Source organism: Sphaeramia orbicularis, chromosome 2 (genome assembly GCF_902148855.1).
Source record: "Sphaeramia orbicularis chromosome 2, fSphaOr1.1, whole genome shotgun sequence".
NCBI classification, from domain to species: Eukaryota; Metazoa; Chordata; class Actinopteri; order Kurtiformes; family Apogonidae; genus Sphaeramia; species Sphaeramia orbicularis.
In genome coordinates this window covers 3,880,786-3,901,041 of record NC_043958.1, presented here as the reverse complement: position 1 = coordinate 3,901,041, position 20,256 = coordinate 3,880,786, and the positions used below count along the sequence as shown (strand labels likewise).

Below are 20,256 nucleotides of genomic sequence, written 5' to 3'. Positions count from 1 at the left end.
ATGCATTAGTGCGATGCAGGACAACTGACAATATTAGGACCAGGTCTGAGACTGACATGGGTCCAACAGACCAACAGATCAGTCATGGTGGTTGTGTGTCCTGGAGCACACAGGGAATATTACACAGTTACTAGTCCAAGTCCTCAGCAGCACATTAGTTATATTGCACCGTGCGACAGTGGGGAAAAAGGGTATTGTAAGTTAGTTGTTGTGTCTTAAGTGTTTAGACACCTAATTTGTTGCGTATCAGTGTTTATATTTTTCCCCGTGTCAATTTTCTGATGGACTTTGTGGTGGGAAAAGGCCCTGAATGCAGAATAAATGTACTTCACTGACTTATACTGTTTGATTTTTGACTAAATAATGCAACAATTATTCACATTTCATTATGGTTCAATCGGGAATACTAATCAAAATGTAGTCAACCATGAATCTACCTTTAAATCTGCTCCATGGCTCTATAAATTATGCTATGATGGTACATCAGCAGTCATTTAGACTCAACAGTGGCTTTCTGGTGTGCAGCTGATCCCAAAGAACACGTTCTGGTGTCCTATCTGTTTCGGCCACTTTGGATTTATTTTTAAAAATGGGTGTGTCTGCCTCGGTAAAATGCATAATGAAATGTTTTTCTGTTTGTTGAATTTACTGCAAAGGTATTTTAAAAGAGGCACTGCAACAGTTTATAGATCGGTGAGTTTTTTGTTGTTTTTTTTTTTTTTGAGGAAAATATCCCCGATGATGTCATTGTGAACTGCTGATAGAAGGGGCTTGAAAGATGCAGGAGAATCATGGGAAATGTAGGATGTGGCATCTGAACACCTTTCTTATTCTGTCTGTGGGAAATGCAATACAGTGTTGCTGGAGTTCTCTTTGACCTGGATTCATTTGATCTCTGAATGTCTTCTTGGTGAAGCTGTGGGAGGAAACCCACGGTGTATATGTTCAGTGTATGTTTCAGCGCAGGTAGTGGCTTCACATGCTCTGGGTTTGGGTCCAACTGTCATTGTGTAATCCTTTCTATCATAAACTGGTTATATGATGTAGATTGTGCTGCTCAGTGTCTCCACAGATGATTTGTTTTGTGACCACAGACTATTGTAATGTTGTCAGTGGTCTCCTGGTGTTGACGTTTCATTTGGGATTTCTGTTCAAACCATTATTAACATCATTAACGTGTCAGTGTCAGCTTCTTTGGACTCATCACCAGTCTATATTTCTGTCTGTGTATAAAATGACATATCTGGGGCTCTATCAAGTCATACATAACAGAGAAATGAGAGAAAGAAGTCATCCAGCTGATCAGACTGGAACAAAAACAGTGTTGTATAATCCTTATTATTTACTGACATGTTTATATGTAACATCAGATGATACTGATTACTGTTAAAGTCTATGATGGTGAGTCACAGCCAGGACTGAAATGTGCCATAATTCACACCAACACACTGTGAGTGTTTTGTCGGCTGCTTCTCTCTGTTATTATAAAATATCGGTGCCATATTCCTCTTTGGTTCTATATTGGCGTTCACTCAGTCAGAGAACTGTTGAATCAGGGTTCCCTTTAATGTAAACGTCTCTGTCAAATACTGTCTTTGTGCAAAGTTAAGCTACAGTTTATCAGATTATTTCTGAAATATCAAAAGTAGAGGATATTATTGACAGTGTTCTTCATCCATTTCATGTCACTGTACAAAAAGAAATAAATTCTTATGACATAAATACACGTCTTGTGTACGTCATGTTGTTATTTCGAGGGTGTCTGTTATTAAGCTGAATAAGAAGGTGACAATACTGTCATCTTCCGAAAATAATTGCCAGTTGTTGTGAGATTTTTCAGGGAACAAAAATATTTAACCAGAAATTGAGTATTTGATACTTTAGGGTTGAAAAAAAACTTAGGCAATTATTTTAGGAAGGTTATGATACCCATTTTAGTTTTTTTTTTTTAAATTCACAGTTGTAGGTTTTTGTTTTGGTTTTTTTAATTCTGTATTTTTGCATAATAAACTATAGTGCCATCTAGTGGGGAATGTTTGGTAATGTCAGACCGAATATTTTTTTGATTAATAAAAGGAATATTTTTCTTTCAGATCCTTTTTTAAAACTCTTCCAGATGTTATTTTATGTATCTGAAATGGAATGATGAAATAAACTCAACTGATAGGCTGCCCCCTTTAGCACTTTTACTGCATTTCTTTTCCCTTTCTTTTTCTTCCATTCTCTTCTTTCCATTTTCTTCCTCATTCCATATAAACATATATAAATCTCATATTTTTTCATCTCTTTTTTTGTCTGTCAGAAAATAAATCTGTAGTGTAGTTTGTGTTTTGTTGTCCGTCTGTTGTCTCTCAGTATTGATTTAATACGAGAAACACAAACTGTCTCTCCCACGCTTAACGTTACAAATAATAACCAGCAGATGGCAGCACCGCACCAGCTTAACATCTCGTTAAACTAACGCGAGAGGATGACTTCACTGTGCGCAGGCGCAATTACTCGCTTAACAACAACAGTAGCCAACAAGACAAAAGCTACAAGCTAACGGCGAAAATGTTGACTGAACGTCTCCTAAACAGAGGTAGTTCATGTTTTAACCTGCAGCTAGGGGTATTTTTATGCGAATAATGAGTGTTAAAACAGAACAGCTAGTTAGTCACATGAACTGCAAATATACCACACGTGTATTCGCGAGCAGCTCCACGCGTGTAGAAAAGCTAAGGTGGCTAAAGCTAATATGTGTACACAAAAACACATGTCTGCTGTGTGCTGTCGACTACTTTAAAATATTAAATAAATCTCTGCTCTAACATAAATTGTATTTTGTGTGTCTGCTGAATGACACAGGTCTGTCCTAAAATGCCTCTGTTTACAATCACATCAGTAATATGGTATCAAATTAAGTTAGATATTCGAGAAGATACTCTGTCCATACAGTGTGTTCTGTTTGAATCATGTTGAATCAGACTGTGTCATTTTTTAATCATCTCTAATCTAACTAATCCTCCTGTCTAATTTGGAAATGTGTGTGTTTCATCCAGGTGTAGTCAGTGAATGCAGCACCATACAGACAGTGATGGAGATGAGCCACATCACATGGACTGTGAAAGGAATGACACTTCCAGTGTCAGTATGGACTTTCATATTAGATGGTATATGTTCATTAAATCCATTTATTATGCAAATGTCATCTTCATGTTCTCTGTAGGATATTCACAGCGCGCTGTTATTTATCTCACTTGTAGTTCTGCTGCCTCAGTGGATGAGATGATGGAGATGGAGGAACATCCTACAGAAGTGATACCAACACCTCCACTGCTCTGATGCTGCTGGGTGAGATATTTTGACTTTATTGCGTTCTTTTTTGTGTGAAATATGGATCTTACTTTTGGGGAAAATGTTTGGAAGAACAAAAGCAACAAAGAGTTTAGTTTGTCAGTTGCTGTGTGCTTGTAGTTTATAAGTGGAGCCCGACCGAGATGGGATTTTTGGGGCCGATACCAATATAAATGATAATGGGGGCAAAAAAAAAGCTGATATCCGATATATTGGCCGATAACCAGTATATTGGTCAATATATGAAATAAGAGCATTGATATACACAGGATATGTCCTGTACATGAACATAAATTCATATAATACCCAAAATCAACACAAAGTTAAAATAAACACTAAATTAAAATAAGGAACTTTAATTAGTAACACTGTCAACATAAGGACTGTAAACCCACTGATAAATAAGAAAAGGCAAATTGTAAACACAATGATACAAGAAAAGCAAACGGTAAACACAATGATAAATAAGAACATTTGTAGTGTTCTTTTCTTTGCTGGTGCTGGAGCCCTGGCTAACTCTTGCACTGCAGATGTTGAGTCTGTGGAGTCTTTTGTGTCTTCCCCTCTGCCTGTGAAATGAAAATATATATACATTTAATGCATTTTATTAGCATAGGATTTAGTTGGCCGTTTTAAAATAAAAACAAGTGGCTGCTTTTAGCTGAAAGTGATAATACATAGGCTAATGTGAGGTGTTCTTAAACTACTACATTATGTGTTTTTAAAAGGCTTATTCACAAAAACATCTTATCAATATCAATTAGTCATATTTACTAGCGAATGAAAAGTTCCATCTGCAGCCACTGGGTATTTGCAAACAGCTCAAAAATAAATGCTGAAGCAAACATTAAAAAGTGAAAAGAAGTTGTCTACAAACAAAATAAGAAATAATCAAACATGCATCACATTATTAGACTTAATACAAGGGACTAAACTACATTTTATGTAACAATGTAGCTGCTTTCAAAACATGCAATACATGAAATTACAACTAAATACTTGGAACCTTTTCAAAATTATTTTAATGAAGACATTAACTTGTGAATTTATGTACTCCGGTAAATCCTGCATGACAGTATGAAGTGAAGTGTATAGTAGTCTGATATTAATGATGGACAACCCTAACCCTAACAGTTGCCTCTTTGTTTATCTCACAAAGATAATTTGCCCAACTTTAAAACGCTGTGTAATAGTCTGATATTAGATCATGGTGGACAAGAGAATTAACAGTTGCATATGTCTTTGTTTATTTCACTGAGATGCAACTTTCACAACATTAAAACGCTCTTTAAAACTTGCGTGGAAAAAAAAACTAGTACCCTGACAGCATGTTTCCGCAAGGATGTTTTTCTCATGGGACATTAAAGTGTAGCATTTGTTTTACAAAGTCACAGCTTAGCATGGATTAAAATAAGTGCAGTTTCTTTTGCTGTTTTCTCTCTCCTTCTCTGCTGCAGCCGAGTGAGTGTAAGAGGTGTTGATGCACTTTGCTGGTCTGTGTGTGAGGGGGAGGGGCCAGGTATTCGGGCAGTGTGCAGCACACAGACACAGGAATAGAGTGACAGAATGTCGGCGCAACACAAACCTTAAATTAATATATCAGTTACATATTGATCGATGTCGATTAATGGGTGATAAGCTACAATCAGCCGGCCTCTATTTCTAATTATAGGTTATATTGTGCTTTTCATCAACCTTTCATAGAATAGATGGTCCTTCTCATTCCACATGTTCTCTGTAGGATGTCAAAGTAATGTCAGTAATTCTTTTGTCCCACTTGTAGATTGCGAGGATGAAGTCCTGGAATTGGAGGACCATCATACAGACCTACTGATGCTGCTGGGTGAGATATTTTATCTTTATTACTGAAAAGCTTTTTTGAGGTCACTGAATGCTCCAACTGTGTGATGGTTTTGATCTATTGAGTTGGTAGTTTCCTCTGTTGACTCTATTAATGCCAGAGAAGTTGCTCTGTTTGGTCTGAATCAGTACTGACTTTGAGTGAGTAGTTTATGTTTATCTATGAATTTGTCCAACTGTTTTCTGAATAGTTTTTTTGTAGCATTTGTGAGAGTTAGATTTATCCAGGTTTTCTACAGTCTGGTTGTGTGTGTTAATGACTCAGATGTCTGCTGTCTAAAATCAGACTGTGAATTTGTCCCATAAAGGCCCAGTTAAATGGATGAGACGCATTTTGTCCTGTTTTTGTCAGATGGTTTATTTGCTGAATTGAGGTAGTAGTAGCAGGTGTGTAGTTGTTGAAATGGTTGTTCTTCTCAGATTTGCAAGTTTGATTTGGCTTCTAATGCAGACATAGTCCAGGTTGACTGTTGGTTTCCAGAAATATGCATTCCTGACTGTCTGAGTTAAATTGGATGAAATAGTATGTTTTATTTGGAAGGGTTTTAGAGGAGTGTGAGGTTGTGGTTGTGAGTGTTACTGTGTGAGAGATTAGTGTTGTGTAAAAGCTGAGTGAATTAGTTCCAGTGAAACAGATGAGATGGAAATGTGATGTTTTTGTTTGATGTGATGTGTTGTTGGGCCTGTGGTCCTGTGCAGTTGTGTGAAAAGCAGTGAGACAGGAGGCGTTAGTGCCCCGGTGCTCGGTGGCTCAGTGGCTTGGTCCTTGGCTGTTGTCCGGCCGCCTGTCATCGGCAGGTTGAAGGTTCAAGACTCGGGGGAGCTGAGTATCGGGAGCGGACGGAGAGGGAGGGGCAGAGGGGGCCTAGACCCCTCTGCGTTTCCTGAGATGTGTCAGGGAGGGGTTATGGAGCAGGAGATGATGAGGAGCTGGTGTTTTAGAGTAATGATTAGTGTTTGTTTAGTATTTGAGGTTCCATGAATGTCTTGTGTTTTTTGAAAGTGTATTTGTATTGGTTGTGTTTTGAAGCTATTGAGTAGTTTTCCTAATGTGACGTAACTGAGTTGAATTGTCTGTGTAATGCTATTGGTGTGTTTTTTTGAAGGTTATGTTGAGTTTTTGTGTTGTTTTTCTTCCAGGTTGTGATGGCGGCGGCGGCAGCGACGACGAGGACTACTGCGGCAGTGGCTGGCCCCTGACTCAAGTTATGTTATTTGTTGCCCCTGTGGGTAAGAAATAGCATTTCTTGGGTGTGAAAGGGGGGGGTGCAGAAGTTTTTTTTTCACCTGTTTCCTGTCTTTTACAATAAAAATTTTTGTACACCCCCCTGGTTTTCATGTGAGGGCTCATTATGAGGCCCTAGTTTCATCACGCCCTTACCGAGCAAGCCCAGGAATCGAACCACCGGCCAGCCTCACAGTAGTCAGTTGTGTTTGTGCCACTGACCTTCTGACTGAGCTATCTGTGAGCTACTAATGAAGTGTTCGGAACTTGTATTTATTGTATTTTTTTGGCCCTCAAAGTGTGTAAAAGCTCACATGTTCTCTGCGGGTCTTGAACTAACTACCTTTGAGTGCAGGGGATGAGTCTTGAACTAGTTTTAACCACTGAGCTATTCTGTCAGTTGATACTGTGAATTTGGAAGTTGTATTTATTGTGTTTGCTTCCGCTCCTCTGTTTTTTGGGTGAAAAGCAAGTACCAGAGCAGGACTTGATCTCACAACCTTGGAATCTGTAGTGAAAGTGTGCCTTTTGCCTGATGCTTAGACCACTGAGCTAAACTCAAGGCTAGGAAGTTGGAGTCAATTTCCAAGTATAAGAAATGTATACAGCTGAAACCCTGAGGAGCGAGAAGGGACGGAAATTTTGAAAAAATAGATCCCGCTGTGGGCTTTGAACCCACAATCCCAAAAGTTGTAGGATTGTGTGACAGTTGTCCCATTTCTTAACCACTGTGCTACAGCTGAATTGCTGATGTGAGAGGTTTTTTTTTGGTATTTGACATGTGAACTTGAACTGTGAGGACAGACTCTGCTCTATCTCCGAGTAGGGTCTAGGCCTTTGGCTCAAACAGGTCAGGAAGGGGAACTGAACCAGACTGAAAGTCATGTGAAGTCTGTGATACAGACAACTCACCACTACACCAGCCTAACCTGCCATGTGACAGAGTCTGGTCCACACCAGCTCTGAATGGAAAGTGTCCTGACATTACTTCTGTTATGATTTGATGCTTTATCAATAAAATTGGATTTGGATTATTCCAAACTGACATTCACAGTGCTGTCAGAGGTTTAATGTATTACCCGCATATATTTTTTTGTTAGTGTTTCTGTAAAGTCCTGTACCAGTTTTAGAGCACTGAGATTTTACTAGTTAGTATTAGTTGATTTGTCCACTTATTATTTTTTGGGTAAGAGTCATCGCAGACTCTATCACATGGCAGGTTAGGCTGGTGTAGTGGTGAGTTGTGTAAAAGCTTAAATGTTTTTTGCAGGTCTTGAACTAGCTCCCTTTCAGTGTAGGGGTTGAGTCTCATACTGGTCTTAAACACTGAGCTATTCTGTCAGCTATTGAGAAAGTGTTCGGAACTTGTATTTATCGTGTGTCTTTTTGGACCTGAACGTGTGTAAAAGCTCAAGTGTTCTCTGTGGGTCTTGAACTAACTACCTTTAAGGTGTAGGGGATGAGTCTTGCACTAGTTTTAACCACTGTGCTTTTCCATCAGCTGATACTGCAAATTTGGAAGTTGTATTTATTGTGTTTGCTTCCGCTCCTCTGTTGTTTGAGTGAAAAGTAAGTACTAGAGCAGGACTTGATCTCACAACCTTGGTATCTGTAGTGAAAGTGTGCCTTTAGCCTGATGCTTAGACCACTGAGCTAAACTCAAGGTTAGGAAATTGGAGTCAATTTCCAAGTGTAAGAAATGTATACAGCTGAAACCCTGAGGTGTGAAAAGGAATGAAAATTTTGATCCTGGTGTGGGATTTGAATCCACAATCTCAGAAGTTGTAGGGTTGTGTGACAGTTGTCCCATTCTTTAACCACTGTGCTACAGCTGAATTGCTGATGTGAGAGGGTTTATTTTTGGTATTTGACATGTGAACTTGAAGTGTGAGGACAGACTCTGCTCCATCTCCGAGTAGGGTCTAGGCCTTTGGCTCAAAGAGGTCAGGAAGGGGAACTGAACCAGACTGAAAGTCATGTGAAGTCTGTGATACAGACAACTCACCACTACACCAGCCTAACCTGCCATGTGATAGAGTCTGCGATGACTGTTACCCAAAAAATAATAAGTGGACCAATCAACTAATACTAACTAGTAAAATCTCAGTGCTCTAAAACTGGTACAGGACTTTACAGAAACACTAACAAAAAATATATATGCGGGTAATACATTAAACCTCTGACAGCACTGTGAATGTCAGTTTGGAATAATCCAAATCCAATTTTATTGATAAAGCATCAAATCATAACAGAAGTAATGTCAGGACACTTTCCATTCAGAGCTGATGTTGACCAGACTCTGTCACATGGCAGGTTAGGCTGGTGTAGTGGTGAGTTGTCTGTATCACAGACTTCACATGACTTTCAGTCTGGTTCAGTTCCCCTTCCTGACCTGTTTGAGCCAAAGGCCTAGACCCTACTCGGAGATGGAGCAGAGTCTGTCCTCACAGTTCAAGTTCACATGTCAAATACCAAAAAAAAACCTCTCACATCAGCAATTCAGCTGTAGCACAGTGGTTAAGAAATGGGACAACTGTCACACAATCCTACAACTTCTGAGATTGTGAATTCAAATCCCACACCAGGATCAAAATTTTCATCCCTTCTCACACCTCAGGGTTTCAGCTGTATACATTTCTTATACTTGGAAATTGACTCCATCTTCCCAACCTTGAGTTTAGCTCAGTGGTCTAAGCATCAGGCAAAAGGCACACTTTCACTACAGATGCCAAGGTTGTGAGATCAAGTCCTGCACTAGTACTTACTTTTCACTCAAAAAACAGAGGAGCAGAAGCAAACACAATAAATGCAACTTCCAAATTTGCAGTATCAGCTGATGGAAAAGCTCAGTGGTTAAAACTAGTGCAAGACTCATCCCCTACACCTTAAAGGTAGTTAGTTCAAGACCCACAGAGAACACTTGAGCTTTTACATATTTTCAGGTCCAAAAAAATACACAATAAATACAAGTTCCGAACACTTCCTCAATAGCTGACAGAATAGCTCAGTGATTAAGACCAGTATGAGACTCAACCCCTACACTGAAAGGGAGCTAGTTCAAGACCTGCAAAGAACATTTAAGTTTTTACACAACTCACCACTACACCAGCCTAACCTGCCATGTGATAGAGTCTGCGATGACTGTTACCCAAAAAATAATAAGTGGACCAATCAACTAATACTAACTAGTAAAATCTCAGTGCTCTAAAACTGGTACAGGACTTTACAGAAACACTAACAAAAAAATATATGCGGGTAATACATTAAACCAATGACAGCACTACAAACATCAGTCTTCATGGAGAAAACACTGAACTTTGGATTTGGAATAATCCAAATCCAATTTTATTGATAAAGCATCAAATCATAACAGAAGTAATGTCAGGACACTTTCCATTCAGAGCTGGTGTGGACCAGACTCTGTCACATGGCAGGTTAGGCTGGTGTAGTGGTGAGTTGTCTGTATCACAGACTTCACATGACTTTCAGTCTGGTTCAGTTCCCCTTCCTGACCTGTTTGAGCCAAAGGCCTAGACCCTACTCGGAGATGGAGCAGAGTCTGTCCTCACAGTTCAAGTTCACATGTCAAATACCAAAAAAAAACCTCTCACATCAGCAATTCAGCTGTAGCACAGTGGTTAAGAAATGGGACAACTGTCACACAATCCTACAACTTTTGAGATTGTGGGTTCAAATCCCACAGCGGGATCTATTTTTTCAAAATTTCCGTCCCTTCTCGCTCCTTGGGGTTTCAGCTGTATACATTTCTTATACTTGGAAATTGACTCCAACTTCCTAACCTTGAGTTTAGCTCAGTGGTCTAAGCATCAGGCAAAAGGCACACTTTCACTATAGATTCCAAGGTTGTGAGATCAAGTCCCGCTCTGGTACTTGCTTTTCACCCAAAAAACAGAGGAGCGGAAGCAAACACAATAAATACCACTTCCAAATTCACAATCTCAACTGATAGAATAGCTCAGTGGTTAAAACTAGTGCAAGACTCATCCCCTGCACTCAAAGGTAGTTAGTTCAAGACCCACAGAGAACATGTGAGCTTTTACACACTTTGAGGGCCAAAAAAATACAATAAATACAAGTTCCGAACACTTCTTTAGTAGCTCACAGATAGCTCAGTCAGAAGGTCGGTGGCACAAACACAACTGACTACTGTGAGGCTGGCCGGTGGTTCGATTCCTGGGCTTGCTCGGTAAGGGCGCGATGAAACTAGGGCCTCATAATGAGCCCTCACATGAAAACCAGGGGGGTGTACAAAAATTTTTATTGAAAAAGACAGGAAACAGGTGAAAAAAATACTTCTGCACCACCCCTTTCACACCCAAGAAATGCTATTTCTTACCCACAGGGGCAACAAATAACATAACTTGAGTCAGGGGCCAGCCGCTGCCGCAGTAGTCCTCGTCGTCGCTGCCGCCGCCGCCATCACAACCTGGAAGAAAAACAACACAAAAACTCAACATAACCTTCAAAAAAACACACCAATAGCATTACACAGACAATTCAACTCAGTTACGTCACATTAGGAAAACTACTCAATAGCTTCAAAACACAACCAATACAAATACACTTTCAAAAAACACAAGACATTCATGGAACCTCAAATACTAAACAAACACTAATCATTACTCTAAAACACCAGCTCCTCATCATCTCCTGCTCCATAACCCCTCCCTGACACATCTCAGGAAACGCAGAGGGGTCTAGGCCCCCTCCGCCCCTCCCTCTCCGTCCGCTCCCGATACTCAGCTCCCCCGAGTCTTGAACCTTCAACCTGCCGATGACAGGCGGCCGGACAACAGCCAAGGACCAAGCCACTGAGCCACCGAGCACCGGGGCACTAACGCCTCCTGTCTCACTGCTTTTCACACAACTGCACAGGACCACAGGCCCAACAACACATCACATCAAACAAAAACATCACATTTCCATCTCATCTGTTTCACTGGAACTAATTCACTCAGCTTTTACACAACACTAATCTCTCACACATTAACACTCACAACCACACTGTACAAAACCTCACACTCCTCTAAAACCCTTCCAAATAAAACATACTATTTCATCCAATTTAACTCAGACAGTCAGGAATGCATATTTCTGGAAACCAACAGTCAACCTGGACTATGTCTGCATTAGAAACCAAATCAAACTTACAAATCTGGGAGAACAACCATTTCACAAACTACACACCTGCTACTACTACCTCAATTCAGCAAATAAACCATCTGACAAAAACGCGTCTCATCCATTTAACTGGGCCTTTATGGGACAAATTCACAGTCAGATTTTAGACAGCAGACATCTGAGTCATTAACACACACAACCAGACTGTAGAAAACCTGGATAAATCTAACTCTCACAAATGCTACAAAAAAATATTCAGAAAACAGTTGGACAAATTCATAGATAAACATAAACTACTCACTCAAAGTCAGTACTGATTCAGACCAAACAGAGCAACTTCTCTGGCATTAATAGAGTCAACAGAGGAAACTACCAACTCAGTAGAACAAAACCACCACACAGTTGGAGCATTCAGTGGCCTCAAAAAAGCTTTTCAGTAATAAAGATAAAATATCTCACCCAGCAGCATCAGTAGGTCTGTATGATGGTCCTCCATTTCCAGGACTTCATCCTCGCAATCTACAAGTGGGACAAAAGAATTACTGACATTACTTTGACATCCTACAGAGAACATGTGGAATGAGAAGGACCATCTATTCTATGAAAGGTTGATGAAAAGCACAGTATAACCTATAATTAGAAATAGAGGCCGGCCGATTGTAGCTTATCACCCATTAATCGATCAATATGTAACTGATATATTAATTTAAGGTTTTTGCTGCGCCGACATTCTGTCACTGTGTCTGTGTGCTGCACACTGCCCGAATACCTGGCCCCTCCCCCTCACACACAGACCAGCAAAGTGCATCAACACCTCTTACACTCACTCGGCTGCAGCAGAGAAGGAGAGAGAAAACGGCCAAAGAAACTGCACTTATTTTACTCCATGCTAAGCTGTGACTTTGTAAAACAAATGCTACACTTTAATGTCCCATGAGAAAAACATCCTTGCGGAAACATGCTGTCAGGGTACTAGTTTTTTTACGCAAGTTTTAAAGAGCGTATTACAGCGCTTTAACGTTGTGTAAGTTGCATCTCAGTGAAATAAACAAAGACATATGCAACTGTTAATCAACATGTACACCATGATCTATTACACAGTGTTTTAAAGTTGGGTAAATTATCTTTGTGAGATAAACAAAGATGCAACTGTTAATCAACATGTTCAATATCTAATAGACTATTACACGACGTTTTAAAGTTATGTGAGTTGCATCTTTGTGAAATAAACATATAACTCCCATGTCCATCATTAATATCAGACAGCATCCCACTTCACTTCATACTGTCAAGCACGATTTACCGGGGCTCATAAATTCACAAGTTAATGTCTTCATTAAAATAATTTTGAAAAGGTTCCAAGTTGTAGTTGTAATTTCATGTTTTGAGAGCAGCTACATTGTTCCATAAAATGTAGTTTGGTCCCTTGTCTAATGCATAATGCATGTTTGATTATTTCTTATTTTGTTTGTAGACAATGTTTTTTCACTTTTTAATATTTGCTTCAGCATTTATTTTTGAGCTGTTTGCAAATACCCAGTGGCTGCAGATGGAACTTTTCATTCGCTGGTAAATATGACTAATTGATATTGATAAGATGTTTTTGTGAATAAGCCTTTTAAAAACACATAATGTAGTAGTTTAAGAACACCTCACATTAGCCTATGTATTATCACTTTCAGCTAAATGCAGCCATTTTAAAACGGCCAAGTATAGAATCAAATTCTATGTTAATAACCAAAATGTATTAAATGTATATATTTTCATTTCACAGGCAGAGGGGAAGAGTAAGGTGTGGAGCCACTTCACAAAAGACTCCACAGGCACTAGATGCAACATCTGCAGTGCAAGAGTTAGCCAGGGCTCCAGCACCAGCAAAGCAAAGAACACTACAAATGTTCTTATTTATCATTGTGTTTACAGTTTGCCTTGTCTTATTTATCATTGTTTGTAGTTTGCCTTTGCCTTTTCTTATTTATCAGTGGGTTTACAGTCCTTATGTTGACAGTGTTACTAATTAAAGTTCCTTATTTTAATTTAGTAGTCTTCTGCTTCTTTGTGTTGATTCATATTTTGGGTATTATAATAATTTATGTTCATGTACAGTATATATCCTGTGTATATCAATGCTCTTATTTCATATATTGACCAATATATTGCTTAATGGCCAGTATATCAGATATCAGCTTTTTTTTTGCCCCATTATCATTTATATTGGTATCGGCCCCAAAAATCCCATCTCGGTCAGGCTCTAATTATAAACTACAAGCACACAGCAACTGACAACCTAACTCTTTGTTGCTTTAGTTGGTTTTGTTCTTCCAAACATTTTCCCCAAAATCCATATTCCAGATCCATATTTCACACAAAAAAGAACGCAATAAAGTCAAAATATCTCACCCAGCAGCATCAGAGCAGTGGAGGTGTTGGTATCACTTCTGTAGGATGTTCCTCCATCTCCATCATCTCATCCACTGAGGCAGCAGAACTACAAGTGAGATAAATAACAGCGCACTGTGAACATCCTACAGAGAACATGAAGATGACATTTGCATAATAAATGGATTTAATGAACATATACCATCTAATATGAAAGTCCATACTGACACTGGAAGTGTCATTCCTTTCACAGTCCATGTGATGTGGCTCATCTCCATCACTGTCTGTATGGTGCTACATTCACTGACTACACCTGGATGGAAACACACACATTTCCAAATTAGACAGGAGGATTAGTTAGATTAGAGATGATTAAAAAATGACACAGTCTGATTCAACATGATTCAAACAGAACACACTGTATGAACAGAGTATCTGAGGACAGAGTATCTTCTCGAATATTAAACTTGATTTGATACCATATTACTGATGTGATTGTAAACAGAGACATTTTAGGACAGACCTGTGTCATTCAACAGACACACAAAATACAATGTATGTTAGAGCAGAGATTTATTTAATATTTTAATGTAGTCGACAGCACACAGCAGACATGTTTTTATGTACAGATATTAGCTTTAGCCACCTTAGCTTTTCTACACGCGTGGAGCTGCTCGTGAATACACGTGTGGTATGTTTGGAGTACATGTGACTAACTGTAGCTGTTCTGTTTTAACACTTATTTTTCGCATAAAATATACCCCAAGCTGCAGGTTAAACCAAGAACTACCTCTGTTTAGGAGACGTTCACTCAAGATTTTCGCCGTTCGTTTGTTGCTGTTGTCTTGTTGGCTGCTGTTGTTGTTGTTGTTTAGCGAGTAATTGCGCCTGCGCACAGTGAAGTCATCCTCTCGCGTTAGTTTAACGAGATGTTAAGCTGGTGCGGTGCTGCCATCTGCTGGTTATTATTTGTAACGTTAAGTGTGGGAGAGACAGTTGGTGTTTCTCGTATTAAATAAATACTGAGAGAGAACAGACGGACAACAAAACACAAACTACACTTGCAGATTTATTTTCTGACAGACAAAAAAAGAGATGAAAAAATATGAGATTTATATATATTTATATGGAATGACAAAGAAGAAAATGGAAAGAAGAGAATGGAAGAAAAAGAAAGGGAAAATTATCAGCTGATAATGAGGTGGTGGAACTTGTATTAATTGTGTGGGGGGGTTTTTTCTCAATCCGAAAACACAGAAAATCATATATGAAGTATCAAGGTACTGAACTCCCTGTCCCTGGGACCAGAGTATGAATTTTTTGCAGGTTTAATCCACAGAGCTATCTGGTAATATTCATTTGAAAGTTGAATTTATTCTGTTTCTTTTTACTCTTCTTTTGGAGCAGGACTTGATGTCACAATTTCAAAAATGTTATTTGTCATGTGTCCTGTGTTTAATCCACTGAGTTCAACATCAGATAAGGAAGTGGTCATTTGTGCACAAGTAGGAGAAATGTGTCAACCTGAAACCTTTAATAGTGAGGATGCAATCATGGAAAAACACATACTGAGGTGAGATTTGATCTCACAGTCTTGAATTATAATTCAGTGACATTAGATGGACCACTGAGCTGTATTTCAGACAGAACTCTAAGTACAGACTCAGGACATACAATCAACTTTTCTGTAAATAAAGTCCCATCTCATCATCTGCTCAATGACTTTACAACATGAGACAATGCTGTTTGTCAATGTTTTCTGTGTACAGACGGTAATTTGCCCATATAGTGAATACATAGGTGGTTTACAGAGGGTTTACAGAGGGTCTTATAATTAGATTTTAATTTGATTAAAGAAAAATTCAGAATGGGAGTTTTTTTTTTCATTTTGTTTTATTTTTATCAAAATTACACAATATAAGAAGTGTGTATTTTGACAAGTAAAAATAAGAGGCATCAACCCAGTAGTTCAGAATTCACAACGCTTTTATTGTGTTACTTTTATTTGGTAGAAATAACTTCACACAGCAAGTTGAGATTTGCGCCATCTCGTGGACAAACTCATGAACTACACTATTGCAGGTTTGCTCCAAGAATCACGTCACATGAGATGCACGCGTGATAAAACAAAGTACAGCAAAAAAAAAGGAAGAGGAAAGTAAAGGAGGGGGAGGAAAATAATCCAATTGTTCATGTGAAATACTAGTAATATATCACTAGTAATGAAACACTAGTAATATCTAATGTTCTCCACTAGATGGCACTATATACAAATGTACATGAATTAATCAAAAACATAAATTAAAAGGCAAATTGGACTGTGAACACATAAAAATAGGCATGCATTGAAATGATGACATTGATGAAAATAAAGGCGATGAACTGTTTAAAAATATATATATATATATATATATATATATATATATATATATATATATATATATGTATGTATATAGTGGGAATAAACAGGGCTGGGCTGTTAAAAAAAAAAAAAAAAAAAAGGTATAGATGTAAACACTGGGAAAATATACTGATGCCACAATTAGTAAATCATAGTTAACACACAATCACTAATATTAAAAAAATATATAATAATTTGTAGGTTCACACAGGAACTTTGATTCTAATACGCAGGTGCATGGGCTGATAATAGTGCATGTCTTGAAGAGTTTTTCAGTGAAGTGTCGCTACTGGAAACTTCTCCTCCAGCTGAAGCCACTGTTCCTCAGATTCTCTTTCAGTGTTGTGATTTCTCCATTCAGCTGCTGAAAAGACAAATTAAATGAAGTTAGATTCCTTTACAGTTCATGTGCAAGGCCATGTTGTTAGTTTGGTGCCTCCCCTCAAATCCAGCATTTCTAAAAGTAAATCATACTGCAGCTTTGTGACCATTTTCCTCCAAATGTTGCAACTAATCACTTCGTGTCCCATTTGGTTGTGTTAAATTACCCAGGTATACTTTTTAGTGCTGCAGAAAACATTGCCAGACTTTTACAATGCCCCTGTGTCATGTGAATCCAGGTGTGTGTCGGTTAGAAATATATGCACTGAAGACTGGAAAAAAAAAAAAAAAAAAAAAAATGTACTTGTGAAATATATGACATGGTGCTGATGTGGTAATCTATAGGGAAAGCATTTCCACTAGTTTCTGTTTTTAGTTGATATTGTTGGGTTGATTGCTGGTCAAACTAGGTTTTTTGGTTCTGATTCTAAGTTTTCAGGTCAGTCATATTTCTTTCCAGTTTTCCTCATCTCCTTGCTGCTTATTTTCTGTTTTGTTTTGTTTTTTTTAGGGTTTCTAATTGCCTGGTGCTGAAACTGCCGTGAGCTGCAAATCCTACTTCTTATATCCACACTTCAAACTGTTCATTGCTCTCTCTGGCAGAATTTGCTCTCACAAAATCAACATTTGGTGAAACATAAACAGTGTTTCAAACCTCTCTCTCATCTACTTTCTGGCGTTTAGTCTCCTGCACTACCCACGCTTGCAGTCCACAGACAGCCCACGGCTCTGCTGGGAGGATGTCACTTCTGAGGCAGCCCACTTCCCCTTCTTGCTTGATCTTTCCTGAAACCAAAAAGTGATGAGAAGGTTTTTAAAATCACATTAGCATTCTCAAAATGGCTGTGGAAATTCTGTAAATAACATAAATGCCATAAAAATATCAAGAAAGGCAGTCTTCCACATATGGTTGCTGTCGGGTGGAAACCTCTTATATCCAAAATGGTTATTTTTCAGTACATCTACATATCATCGTAAACTGGAAAATGATGTATATTCTCATGGAAGCTGTTTTCAACACTTTTCATTGGTTAAATATTTCTAAAACTGTCAGGCCAGTGTGAAGACTGACCAATAGAATCATTTTATGACAACAACAAATGACCAAAAATGGACTTACAAGGTTTCTGCCCGACAGCAACAATATGCATGAGTAAGATGAACATAAAACATAAAACACGACAGGATTCATAATATTGAAATTTGAGTGCATTACGCATCATGAGGAAAAGTGTCAATGCCATAACTGATTCACATGAAAAATGACACTTTTGTGTTCAAATATGTCTACAGGAAACAGTGTAGGTAGAATCGACCTGGTTACAACCACCAGAGGTCATAAAAGACCTGCCCCCTACCACACACAGTCTTTGCAAAAGAATATTTTATCGTATCATTCAAAACAATCTTTCTTAAGTGATTTACCACTATTTATTGTAATATTATCTTCTGTATTTTTGCTTTTTTAACCAAACCCCCCACCCCCACCCCAAAAAAAAAAAAAAAAAAAAAAAAAAAAGCAAAACACAGAAGATAACATTACAATAAATGGTGGTAAATCACTTCAGAATGGTTAAATAGAGAGAAAATATCCATTAGGAACTGCCACAAAAGTAGGACTAGGTCTTTATGGATTCTATGAAGCAATGCAATGGGCTGAGAATTCAAAGGCAACATGTAACCTAAAGAAATATAGAAATAATAATACTTAAAATGATAAGCTCAAAGACCACAACCATCTACTGATCTAAATAATAAAAACTGTAATAATTCAGGTAAAATGCACTTTTCTTTGGCATCAAATGTGTTGATTTTTGGAAGTTCAGAGACTCTGTAGTGAACATTGAAACACCATCATACAACCACTTTTCTTCACTGCATTCTGTTTTATAATGTTCCAACTTCAATGGAATTTAGGGTGTATGTATATGTTTATGTATGTATGTATGTATGTATGTATGTATGTACATGGGTATCATAACCTTCCTAAAATAACTGCCTAAGTTTTTTTTCCTAAATCATCAAATACTCAATTTCTGGTTCAATATTTTTGTTCCCTGAAAAATCTGACTGGCAATTATTTTAGGAAGACCTTTTTAGTCAGCTTAATAACAGACACCCTCGAAATAACAACACGACGTACACAAGACGTGTATTTATGTCATAAGAATTTATTTCTTTTTGTACAGTGACATGAAATGGATGAAGAACACTCTAAACAATATCCTCTACTTTGGATATTTCAGAAATAATCTGATAAACTGCTGCTTAACTTTGCACAAAGACAGTATTTGACAGAGGCATTTACATTTAAAGGGAACCCTGATTCAACAGTTCTCTGACTGAGTGAATGCCAATATAGAACCAAAGAGGAATATGGCACTGATATTTTAAAACAGAGAGAAGCAGCCGACAAAACACTCAGTGTGTTGGTGTGAATTATGGCACATTTCAGTCCTGGCTGTGACTCACCATCATAGACTTTAACAGGATAGAATCAGTATCATCTGATGTTACATATAAACATGTCAATAAATAATTGGGATTACACTGTACACTGTTTTTGTTCCAGTCTGATCAGCTGGATGACTTCTTTCTCTCATTTCTCTGTTATGTATGACTTGATAGAGCCCCAGATATGTCATTTTATACACAGACAGAAATATAGACTGGTGATGAGTCCAAAGAAGCTGACACTGACACATTAATGATGTTAATAATGGTTTGAACAGAAATCACAAATGAAACGTCGACACCAGGAGACCACTGACAACATTACAATAGTAATAGTAATAGTAAAACAAATCATCTGTGGAGACACTGAGCAGCACAATCTACATCATATAACCAGTTTATGATAGAAAGGATTACACAATGACAGTTGGACCCAAACCCAGAGCATGTGAAGCCACTATCTGCGCTGAAACATACACTGAACATATACACCGTGGGTTTCCTCCCACAGCTTCACCAAGAAGACATTCAGAGATCAAATGAATCCAGGTCAAAGAGAACTCCAGCAACACTGTATTGCATTTCCCACAGACAGAATAAGAAAGGTGTTCAGATGCCACATCCTACATTTCCCATGATTCTCCTGCATCTTTCAAGCACCTTCTCTCAGCAGTTCACAATGACATCATTGGGGATATTTTCCTCAAAAAAAAAAAAAAAAAAAAAACCCTCACAGATTTGTAAAACTGTTGCAGCGGCTCTTTTAAAATCCAACATACTGAAAAACATTTCATTATGCATTTTACTGAAGCAGACACACCCATTTTTAAAAATAAATCCAAAGTGGCCGAAACAGATAGGACACCAGAACGTGTTCTTTGGGATCAGCTGCACACCAGAAAGCCACTGTTGAGTCTAAATGACTGCTGATGTACCATCATAGCATAATTTATAGAGCCATGGAGCAGATTTAAAGGTAGATTCATGGTTGAATATATTTTGATTAGTATTACCGATTGAACCATAATGAAATGTTCTGAATAATTGTTGCATTATTTAGTCAAAAATCAAACAGTAT

The 20,256-nt window shown here is 38.2% G+C and overlaps 3 long non-coding RNA genes across 4 annotated transcripts in view; 2 read left to right on the top strand and 1 right to left on the bottom strand.

Moving 5' to 3' along the window:
- LOC115432971 (uncharacterized) overlaps nt 1–13,667 on the top strand; it is a 30,790-nt gene extending 17,123 nt beyond the window's left edge. The window contains exons 8-9 of the long non-coding RNA XR_003937278.1: nt 7,487–12,170; nt 13,338–13,667. This is a non-coding gene — a long non-coding RNA (uncharacterized LOC115432971). The remainder of the gene's footprint in view (nt 1–7,486; nt 12,171–13,337) is intronic.
- LOC115432988 (uncharacterized) lies at nt 2,486–5,217 on the top strand. Its single transcript, XR_003937282.1, has 4 exons — nt 2,486–2,581; nt 3,042–3,152; nt 3,246–3,333; nt 5,120–5,217. It is a non-coding gene; the product is annotated as an uncharacterized LOC115432988 (long non-coding RNA).
- LOC115432979 (uncharacterized) lies at nt 3,597–14,831 on the bottom strand. 2 transcript variants are annotated; one of them, XR_003937280.1, is made up of 7 exons: nt 14,733–14,831; nt 14,145–14,255; nt 13,964–14,051; nt 12,023–12,082; nt 9,537–10,868; nt 5,032–8,443; nt 3,598–3,905 (listed from the first exon to the last, which is right to left on the bottom strand). It is a non-coding gene; the product is annotated as an uncharacterized LOC115432979 (long non-coding RNA). The 2 variants fall into 2 exon arrangements; XR_003937279.1 differs by having other exon boundaries at nt 3,597–3,905; nt 5,032–10,868.
- Between the last annotated feature and the right edge of the window lie 5,425 nt (nt 14,832–20,256).